Source organism: Mesoplodon bidens (assembly GCF_964165515.1).
Source record: "Mesoplodon bidens genome assembly, contig: HAP1_SCAFFOLD_349, whole genome shotgun sequence".
NCBI lineage: Eukaryota > Metazoa > Chordata > Mammalia > Artiodactyla > Ziphiidae > Mesoplodon > Mesoplodon bidens.
Window position 1 is genome coordinate 167,775 of NW_027672382.1, and position 9,355 is coordinate 177,129.

General features: G+C 43.6%; 1 long non-coding RNA gene across 1 annotated transcript; it reads right to left on the reverse strand.

Annotated features, from left to right (window-relative positions):
• Positions 1-8,586, reverse strand: LOC308610285. Its single transcript, XR_014014497.1, has 3 exons — positions 7,781-8,586; positions 6,844-7,077; positions 1-351 (listed from the first exon to the last, which is right to left on the reverse strand). It is a non-coding gene; the product is annotated as an uncharacterized lncRNA (long non-coding RNA).
• Between the last annotated feature and the right edge of the window lie 769 nt (positions 8,587-9,355).

The window sequence follows — 9,355 nt, forward strand, 5'->3', positions numbered from 1 at the left end:
GTTCTTTCTAGGGACAGCATTTCTTGCTTTATTTACCAGTCTTCAACTTTGTAAGCGAGGCGACTTTCAAGTCGACTATCGCTTTTAGGGTCCAGCCCGGAACCTGGCACACTGTCCACCTTCTCCCCAGCAGCTGGGGCCTCACCTGGGTTAATGATAGAGCCCTGGGGCTGGGAGATGTCACACACTTGATATATCTTCACTGGGTTCATGGGCACCTCCTTGGTGCCGTCGTACATCAGGTTGAATTCCCTGCTCTTGTTGAGCGCACAGCGGAGCTGGGCCTTCCATTTAGCTGGGTCGGGGTCGTCCACCCCTTCCTGGTACTTCCCCTGTCTCCACAGCCCAGGCCTGAGGGATAGGAAACTGCAGTGAGTGCCTGCTTGTTGCCCAGAAACACTGGAAAGTGTGCCCGCCCTCCCTCGTACAGACACAGATACACACAGCCCTGCCTGACCGCCCCATCACCCCAACTCCAATTTACAGAGACTGCAGCAGAAAACACCATGTTGGGGACCAGGCAAGGCAGGGCCTGAGAGAAACTAAGCCAAATGCAAATACAGTATTTTAAAAAGAGGAGCCTCATCTCAAGTGCTTGTGCCAGCATCATCTGTCAAGACTACAATGGCCTTAATGAAGGGTTGAAAATAAAGAAAAATCTGGAACACGTATACACCAAAATACTAATGGCAACTTTTGGATAGCAAGATTTCAGGTAATTTTGTTTTGTTTTGCTTGCCTTATTTGTTTTTCACATGAATTGCTTATATAATAAGAAGAGAAAGGGAGGTGGCGTATGATATGAAGAATTTAGGCTTGCAGTTCCCTCTCCCTTCAGTCTTTAACCTGATGCACAAATAACTGTTGAAACCAAGTACCTTTAGGAGTAGCAGCCCATAGGAGGGCAGGAAGCACGCTCTGGGGGTTCAGCTGGCCTCAGTGCGAGGCTGAGGGCCTCAAGTCCTAATAAACTCACACCACCTGCCTTTCCCTGCTTCCTCAAACTCCCACATTGGGAATATTTTGCTGGGAACACCAGTGGCTGGTGGCCTGGGCCAAAACCAGTGTGGCCCCGCCTCTCTGGTTTTCAATTTCCAGGTCTAACAGGCATTTATGTGTCTGTTCACGGGATATCAGCCCTCCCCCACTGTTAACGTATCTCAGATGTCTACACTTTCTTCAGGGCTGTGACGTATGTGCTGGTGCAGAAAAGGGGCATGTCTTTTGCAGAGGACTCAAGATCAAGAGAACGAGATGGACCGGCCAGACTGCTCCCACTTGATGTCAGGAAGATAAGGTGGCCGTGTAGTTAGAATTCTGCAGGGAAACATAGCCTATACAGTCTATGGGTTTGCAGATCCACAACTTTTATTTTTTCAGTAATGCCAACCAAGCTCATAAGAGACTGACATATAATCCAGAATGCCAGTCTACTCATTTTCAATGGGGGATAAAGCTGGTCAGTGACCAGCATGGTTAAGTCCAATAACCTGGACATAACCATGTATGATCTCAACCAGTAACTCCTGTGTCTGGTTTCTAATGACAATTCCAAGAACATAAGACCCACTCAACATTTAAATCCAAATTTTCAGATGACTCCAAAGCTAAATGGAAATGATTTGATATTGAACTCTAAATCTGCATTATCTAGACTATCTCTTACCCAGTTGGGTAACCCAGAATCGACAGTAAGAGGCTCCTGCTTTCCCAAACATCACAGGGAGTAAAGATGAAAAGCACTGGAAAGGCAAGACCCCCAGTGAATTTGCAAAGCTGCTCTTGTGTCTTTGTCTTTTTGACCTTGAAGCCAGGAGAAATTCTAAAAATACAAATGTATTAATTTTTAAAACTTGACTTTACTGAATATTGTTCAGATCCCCAAGCCTACAAAAATAATTTTATTTTTTTAAAAATGCTCCCTCTTCAGACTATACTACAAAGCTACAGTAATCAAGACAGTGTGGTACTGGCACAAAAACAGAAAGATAGATCAATGGAACAGGATAGAAACCCAGAGGTAAACGCACGCACATATGCTCAACTTATTTTTGATAAAGGAGGCAGGAATGTACAGTGGAGAAAGGAAAGCCTCTTCAATAAGTGGTGCTGGGAAAACTGGACAGGGACATGTAGAAGTATGAGATTAGATCATTCCCTAACACCATACACAAAAATAAGCTCAAAATGGATTAAAGACCTAAATATAAGGCCAGAAACTATCAAACTCTTAGAGGAAAACATAGGCAGAACACTCTATGACATAAATCCGAGCAAGATCCTTTTGGACCCACCTCCTAGAGAAATGGAAATAAAAACAAAGATAAACAAAAGGGACCTAATGAAACTTAAAAGCTTTTGCACAGCAAAGGAAACCATAAACAAGACCAAAAGACAACCCTCAGAATGGGAGAAAATATTTGCAAATGAAGCAACTGACAAAGGATAAATCTCCAAAATTTATAAACAGCTCATGCAGCTCAATAGCAAAAAAACAAACAACCCAATCCAAAAATGGGCTGAAGACTTAAATAGGCATTTCTCCAAAGAAGATATACAGACTGCCAACAAACACATGAAAGAATGCTCAACATCATTAATCATTAGAGAAATGCAAATCAAAACTACAATGAGATATCATCTCACACCAGTCAGAATGGCCATCATCAAGAAATCTAGAAACAATAAATGCTGGAGAGGGTGTGGAAAAAAGGGAACACTCTTGCACTGCTGGTGGGAATGTGAATTGGTACAGCCACTATGGAGAACAGTATGGAGGTTCCTTAAAAAACTACAAATAGAACTACCATATGACCCAGCAATCCCACTACTAGGCATATACCCTGAGAAAACCATAATTCAAAAAGAGACATGTACCAAAATGTTCATTGCAGCTCTATTCACAATAGCCCGCAGATGGAAACAACCTAAGTGTCCATCATCGGATGAATGGATAAAGAAGATGTGGCACATATATACAACAGAATATTACTCAGCCATAAAAAGAAACGAAACTGAGCTATTTTTAATGAGGTGGATAGACCTAGAGTCTGTCATACAGTGTGAAGTAAGTCAGAAAGACAAAGACAAATACCGTATGCTAACACATATATACGGAATTAAAAAAAAATAAAAATGTCATGAAGAACCTAGGGGTAAAACGGGAATAAAGACAGAGACCTACTTGAGAATGGACTTGAGGATATGGGGAGGGGGAAGGGTAAGCTGTGACAAAGCGAAAGAGAGGCATGGACATATATACACTACCAAACGTAAGGTAGATAGATAGTGGGAAGCAGCCGCAGAGCACAGGGAGAAGAGCTCGGTGCTTTGTGACCGCCTGGAGGGGTGGGATGGGGAGGGTGGGAGGGAGGGAGATGCATGAGGGAAGGGATGTGGGAACAGATGTATATGTATAACTGATTCACTTTGTTATAAAGCAGAAACTAATAAAAAATAAATGAATAAATAAATAAATAAATAAAATACAAAAAATACAAAAATAAAAATGCTCCCTGCCTCAAAGGAGTTTACAATCCCTTAAAGGAGACAGATGAGTCAACAGATCAGAAATATAGATACTATGTAACACCAGTAAAACTGCCTAATCCATAAAGAGTCGGGGGGTAGGTATGGTTGGCCAAGTTTATCAGAATTTATGATTCTAGGGCTGAATCTTGAACATGGGTAGAAATTAACCAGGTGAGAAGCGTGGGTCAAGATACTCTAAGCAGAAGAAGCTTTATGGGCAAAGGCAGAGGCTGAAAAGCACAGTGCTTAGGGGACCTACAAGCAGTTCAGCTTGCGTGGAGGCAGCATGAGATGCAAGTCTGGGCTTGTAAGTAGGAACCATGCCAAGGAGTTTGGACCTGATTCTTAGAACACTGAGAACCACTGAGAGATTTAAGCAGGTTGTGATGGGATCAGATTTAAGTTTTAGAAAGAACCCTCTAGCTGCAGGACTGAAAAGGGTTTGGAGGGAGGCAAGGCATGAAGATAACACATAGTCTCTATATAAACCATATAATAGTGTCACTAGGGTCTGAACTAAGGAGGTGGCGGTAGGGATAGAGGATACAGGTAACGAAGGAGCCGTTAAAGACGCTGACTTGACAGAGCTTGATGAGGAACTGAGTCCTTGAAGAAGGTGAGAGAGAAATCAAGGATGATTCCCTGGTTTAGGGTTTGGGAGACTGGGTGGGGGGTGATGCTGGCCACTGAGATAGGAGCAGGTTTAGAAAGATGATTTCCCTTTGGAAATGTCGGAGTTCAAATGCCTGTGGAAGGCCTAGGGGAGAAGGCCCAGCATGCCCAGGGCAGTTTTTTATCCCCACTCACCTCTCACATCACCTGAGGGACTCTCCCTGCCTGCCTCCAGCCTGGACGAAGGTCCACCAGATTACTGACGTCTCTGCCCTGTGGGCAAGGACCAATTTCTTTTCATTTCTGTATCCCTGCTCAGGCTTTAGCACACAGTTGGTCAATGTGTATTTGTTGAATTGCCTCAAATTTACAGAAATACACTTCTTGGGGAATGAATAAGTTGCTATTACAGATGCAAGACCAGAAAAACAGCCATGAGCAGAAGGCCAAGGAGACACTGCAGAAAGTGCTGGAGGAGAAAATGGGTTGCAGAACAGCAACTGCAGAGCAAACAGGTGTGGGGATGCTCCATAATCCTTGGGGCTGGGAACCCTGGGGCAGTCTGGGTGGCAAGGGAGCCAGCTGCACAACTCCCTGGAACCCCCAAGGCACCACCCTCTCCTCTGATCTCCCTCAGCGGTCCCTGGTCCTGGCCGAGCACAAGTGTGAAGAGTGGAAGAGCCAGTACGAGAGTCACCCCCAGCATGCAACTGTCCCCTACCCTGCCAGCCCAGTAATCATGAATGCCGTCTTCCTTCTCTTTTTTACAATGTGGTACATATGGATTTTTTTTTGAATGAGATTTAACCAGCTTTTAAACCTTTCTTCTTTCTAACAGTATCAGTACTCTCTGACTCTCCAAATGCGCCTTTTCAAGTTGATTTAATTTATGGAAAAATCACCCTTCATACTTTCCCTTTCTTTTTTAAACCTCCCCATGGTAGTGTAATGTAGTAGAAGGAGATTTGGCCTGGGAGTTTGGACACCAGGGTTCTAGCGGCAGTAACCCACAGTTACACACGTTATATTATTAAAGAAAAAAGTAACTTACAGAAATGTATGAGGCCATTATGCACATACACACAAACATATATTCACTCATATATCCATAAAAAAGTAGTCTGGAAGGTTCTATAAAATGTTAAAGGTGTTCATACCACGGTGGAGGAGATATATGTTAACTATATTACCCTCTTAAATTTTTACAGTAAATATATATTACTTTTATAATTTAAAAAGCCAAACTTTTCATTTTTAAAAACCTAAAACATGAAAGAAAACTGGAAAACCAACAAAATTAAAACAATCCCTAAGTCTGAGGCAACGATTTTTTTATCCGAGTCCAAGTGATGAATGAAAATACTAAGAATGGTGTGTGACACCTCAAAGTATAGAAAAAAATACAGTAAGGCAAGTAGGCATTAAGATAATAGAATATAAAAAGTTACCCAGATATATTCAGACAATGGACTACTATTCCAGTAATAAAAAGAAATGAATTACTAATATGAGCTACACGGATGAGTCACAACAACATGAGGAGCCAAAGAAGCCACGTGCAAAAGGGTACTTGTTGTATGCTTCCATTCATATGAATTTCTAGAATAGGAAACACTAATACATAGTGAAAGAAAGCATGTCAGTGGTTGCCTGATGCCAGGCCTGGGAAACTGACTGTAAAAGGACAAGAAGGAACTTTTTGCAGGTATTGGAAGTGTTCTGTATCTTGACTTTGGCGACGACAATATAGATATACACATTTGTCAAGACTTATCAAATTACATGCTTAAAACGGGTACACCTCGTTGAATGTAATTCATACTTCAATAAAGTTGAATTTAAAGTTAAATTAAAAAGTCACCTATGGGGACTTCCCTGGTGGCACAGTGGTTAAGAATTCGCCTGCTAATGCAGGGGACGTGGTTTCAAGCCCTAGTCTGGGAAGATCCCACATGCCGCCGAGCAACTAAGCCCGTGCGCCACAACTACAGAGCCTGTGCTCTAGAGCCCGTGAGCCACAACTACTGAGCCCGTGTGCCACAACTACCGAAGCCCACGTGCCTAGAGCCCATGCTCCACAACAAGAGAAGCCACCACAGTGAGAAGCCGGCGCACTGCAACAAAGACACAATGCAGCCAAAAATAAATTAATTAATAATAATTTTTTAAAAAATAGTCACCTAGACGTCTGAGTGAGACAGAGTTCCTTTAAGCTTTCAGTCCCAGCTCTTCTCTGAAGCCTCCCCTAATCTACCCTGGCAGCATGTGACCACTTTGCATCTCTTTAACACCTTATATTTATCGGTTCCATTCAGATTTGATGCTTGAAAAGTTTTGTATATTTTATGTCTATCTTCCATTCAACTTGGTTCCTCTAAGGCAGGAACAATCATCTCTTTCATAAATTGAGACCATTACAAAAACAGAATTATGTTCCCTTTCCTCTCAATCAGGGGAATTTGAAGTAGGATTGATGAAATCCTGGAAATCATAAGCAAAAATGTCATTTCTGCATTTTTATGGCCACAGGGTCCTGTTTTCATCAGATTTTTGAGGATATCACAGAGCCCAACAATGTTAAGAATCTCTGCTTTGAATCCATGTGCTTTCACCCAGCTCTGTGGTACAAGGCACCCTGCCCCTGGGGCAATCTGTCTGTGGTCCCTGCAAAGATGATAAACCCACATCAGAGACACTCACTCTTCTGCATGTCAGTGGACTCCACTGCCATCTCTTCCTCCACAATGACGTCACTCTCGCCATCTTCAAGATTCATTTCTGTCTCATCTAGAACACTGTCTTCTTCCTCTTCCTCCTCCTCATCTTCCTTGGAGACATCCTTTAATGTGGCAAGTAGTCTGTTGTAACCAGAAACTTGTTCTGGTTCACTCTATGCTTCACTTTCAGAACTTGAAGTATCTATAAACTCTCCGACTAAAAGGAAAATGGGGATTTTAAAAACAAAAATTATACTGTTCTTGTTGCTACCCCACGACTATCATCAGGCCCACAGTGGAACCAAGTTCAGACTTTTCTAGATAAAAACTAGCTTTTCTGCAAATATGCAGTCCTATCTATTCAACCAGACCGAGCACCAAATTTGTTTCAAACAGCTAATCTAGCTATGATTCTAGAAGCGCTTCCTCTTCTTTGAACTGCTCATGTTCCACATGGGAAGACAGCAAACTAAACACATGGAGCTTTAGGTTATAAGGTGATCTAACCTATGTGTCAGACATTTGGCACCTTTAAAGGAGCAACAGGAAAACTTACAACAAAAAAGTGTACTTTATTTCTGAGTCTGTGGTAATGAAATAAGACCTTTGATGATTTTGCACTCTACTTTATGTTAAGCAAACATGACATTCCCTCTTAGGATTCACCAAGAGCCCTCTGGTAAGCCTCCTTAACAGGTTCTAACAGGCTAATCTCTCAGGACAGTTTCATACTCTATACTATATTAGTTATCACAATGGCATTTTAACAGACATCTGCACTTAAAACTAAGCAATATTACTAAAGTATAGCTTACAACTAAAATCAAAGAGAGTGGAAATGTAGCCAAACTTTACTACCATATATAATCTTAAAAGTAACAGTCCAGAATCTACTATCATAAAGAAGGATAAAGCATTACCAGTTGACAAGTCTGTGGTTTTGCTTCCTTTCTGGAAACCCTGAGAAGAAACAGGCAATGTTAAACTTTAACTACTAGTATGTAGCAATTAGGAAAAGTCTAATGATACAACTTTAAATGAACATGGCAGACTATACCGTTATAACTACATTATATCTATTGTCAAGTAAAAACTCCATATGCATTTGGACAGGTTTTGGAAGGATATGCCAAATAGATAATAAGAGACGAATGAAAAAGTCTAACAAGACCACATGACAAATACTACAGTCACACAGTAACAGGCTCTCATCCAAAAGACGGGAAATTTTGGCAAATAAAAGCCCTCGGGGTTCACCTTTTCTAGCAAATTTCTTAAGTAGACTATCCCTCTAACTGTTGATAAAGCAGCCCAAAGGGGTGGGATGAGCACTAAGATCATAACTGAGAGTCTGGACACTTAGAGAGGAACCCACAACTACCCAAACATTAGTTTCCTCATGGTCATTGAATAGATAGGCGATGTCGAGGGTCCCAAGCAATTCTTTTTTTATTTTTTTTAACTTATTTATTTATTTTTGCCTGCTATGGGTCTTCGTTGCTGCGCCCGGGCTTTCTCTAGTTGCGGCGACAGGTGGCTTCTCTTGTTGCGGAGCAGGGGCTCTAGGCTCGTGGGCATCAGTAGTTGCACCACACCGGCTCAGTAGTTGTGGCTCGCGGGCTCTGGAGTGCAGGCTCAATAGTTGTGGCGCACGGGCTTACTTGCACCGCGGCATGTGGGATCTTCCCGGACCAGGGCTCGAACCCCTGTCCCCTCCCTTGGCAGGCGGATTCTTAACCACTGCGCCACCAGGGAAGCCCCCAAGCAATTCTTTAAAAACATAGAAAACGAACACAAGCTTATAAAACCTCTGCCCAGTCGCCACACAGGAGGCGTGCCGTCTAGCATAAAACTACAGGCTCAACAAAGGGTAGGAAGACCGGCGAAGAACCCCACCTCAGGCGGGAAGCCGCCAGGATCCCCGGGCGAGCTAGGCCGGCGCCGGGGCAGCGTGGCACGCGGCGGGAGCTGCCCTGTCACTACCCCCGGGGCACCGGCGGACCAAACGCGGGGACACGCGGGCTCCCACCGGGAAAGGACGCCGGCAGCGCCGGTCCCAGCCTCGCCTCTCCATACCTGTCATAGAAGGGATGCTCCTCGCCGAAATCCCTTAGATGCTTCTTCTGCCTTTTAGTTAGGGAGTTGAGCAGCTGGCTCTGGCTCCGGCTCCGGCTCCGGCTCCCGCGTTTGCCCATGGGGAAGACGTCAAGTCAGCCAACCTCCAAGAATCGCGTTTTTCACCTGGAAGTCGTCTCGTCAACCCACTCACGCGGGATTGCCAACGGCGCTTTACGGCGGAAGCAGGGTGCCATAAAGCAGACCCGCTTTACGTCGCGCTTGTACGACAGGCGTGGCTGTGAGAATCAGCCTGCATAAACGTGTAGTAACTGAGATGGTTGAATGCAGTGCCTTTCTATTATGCCATAATACAAATACCAACTAACATTTAAGGCTGCCGGTGCCTCTCAATTCATCCTCACAACAGTAAACAAATA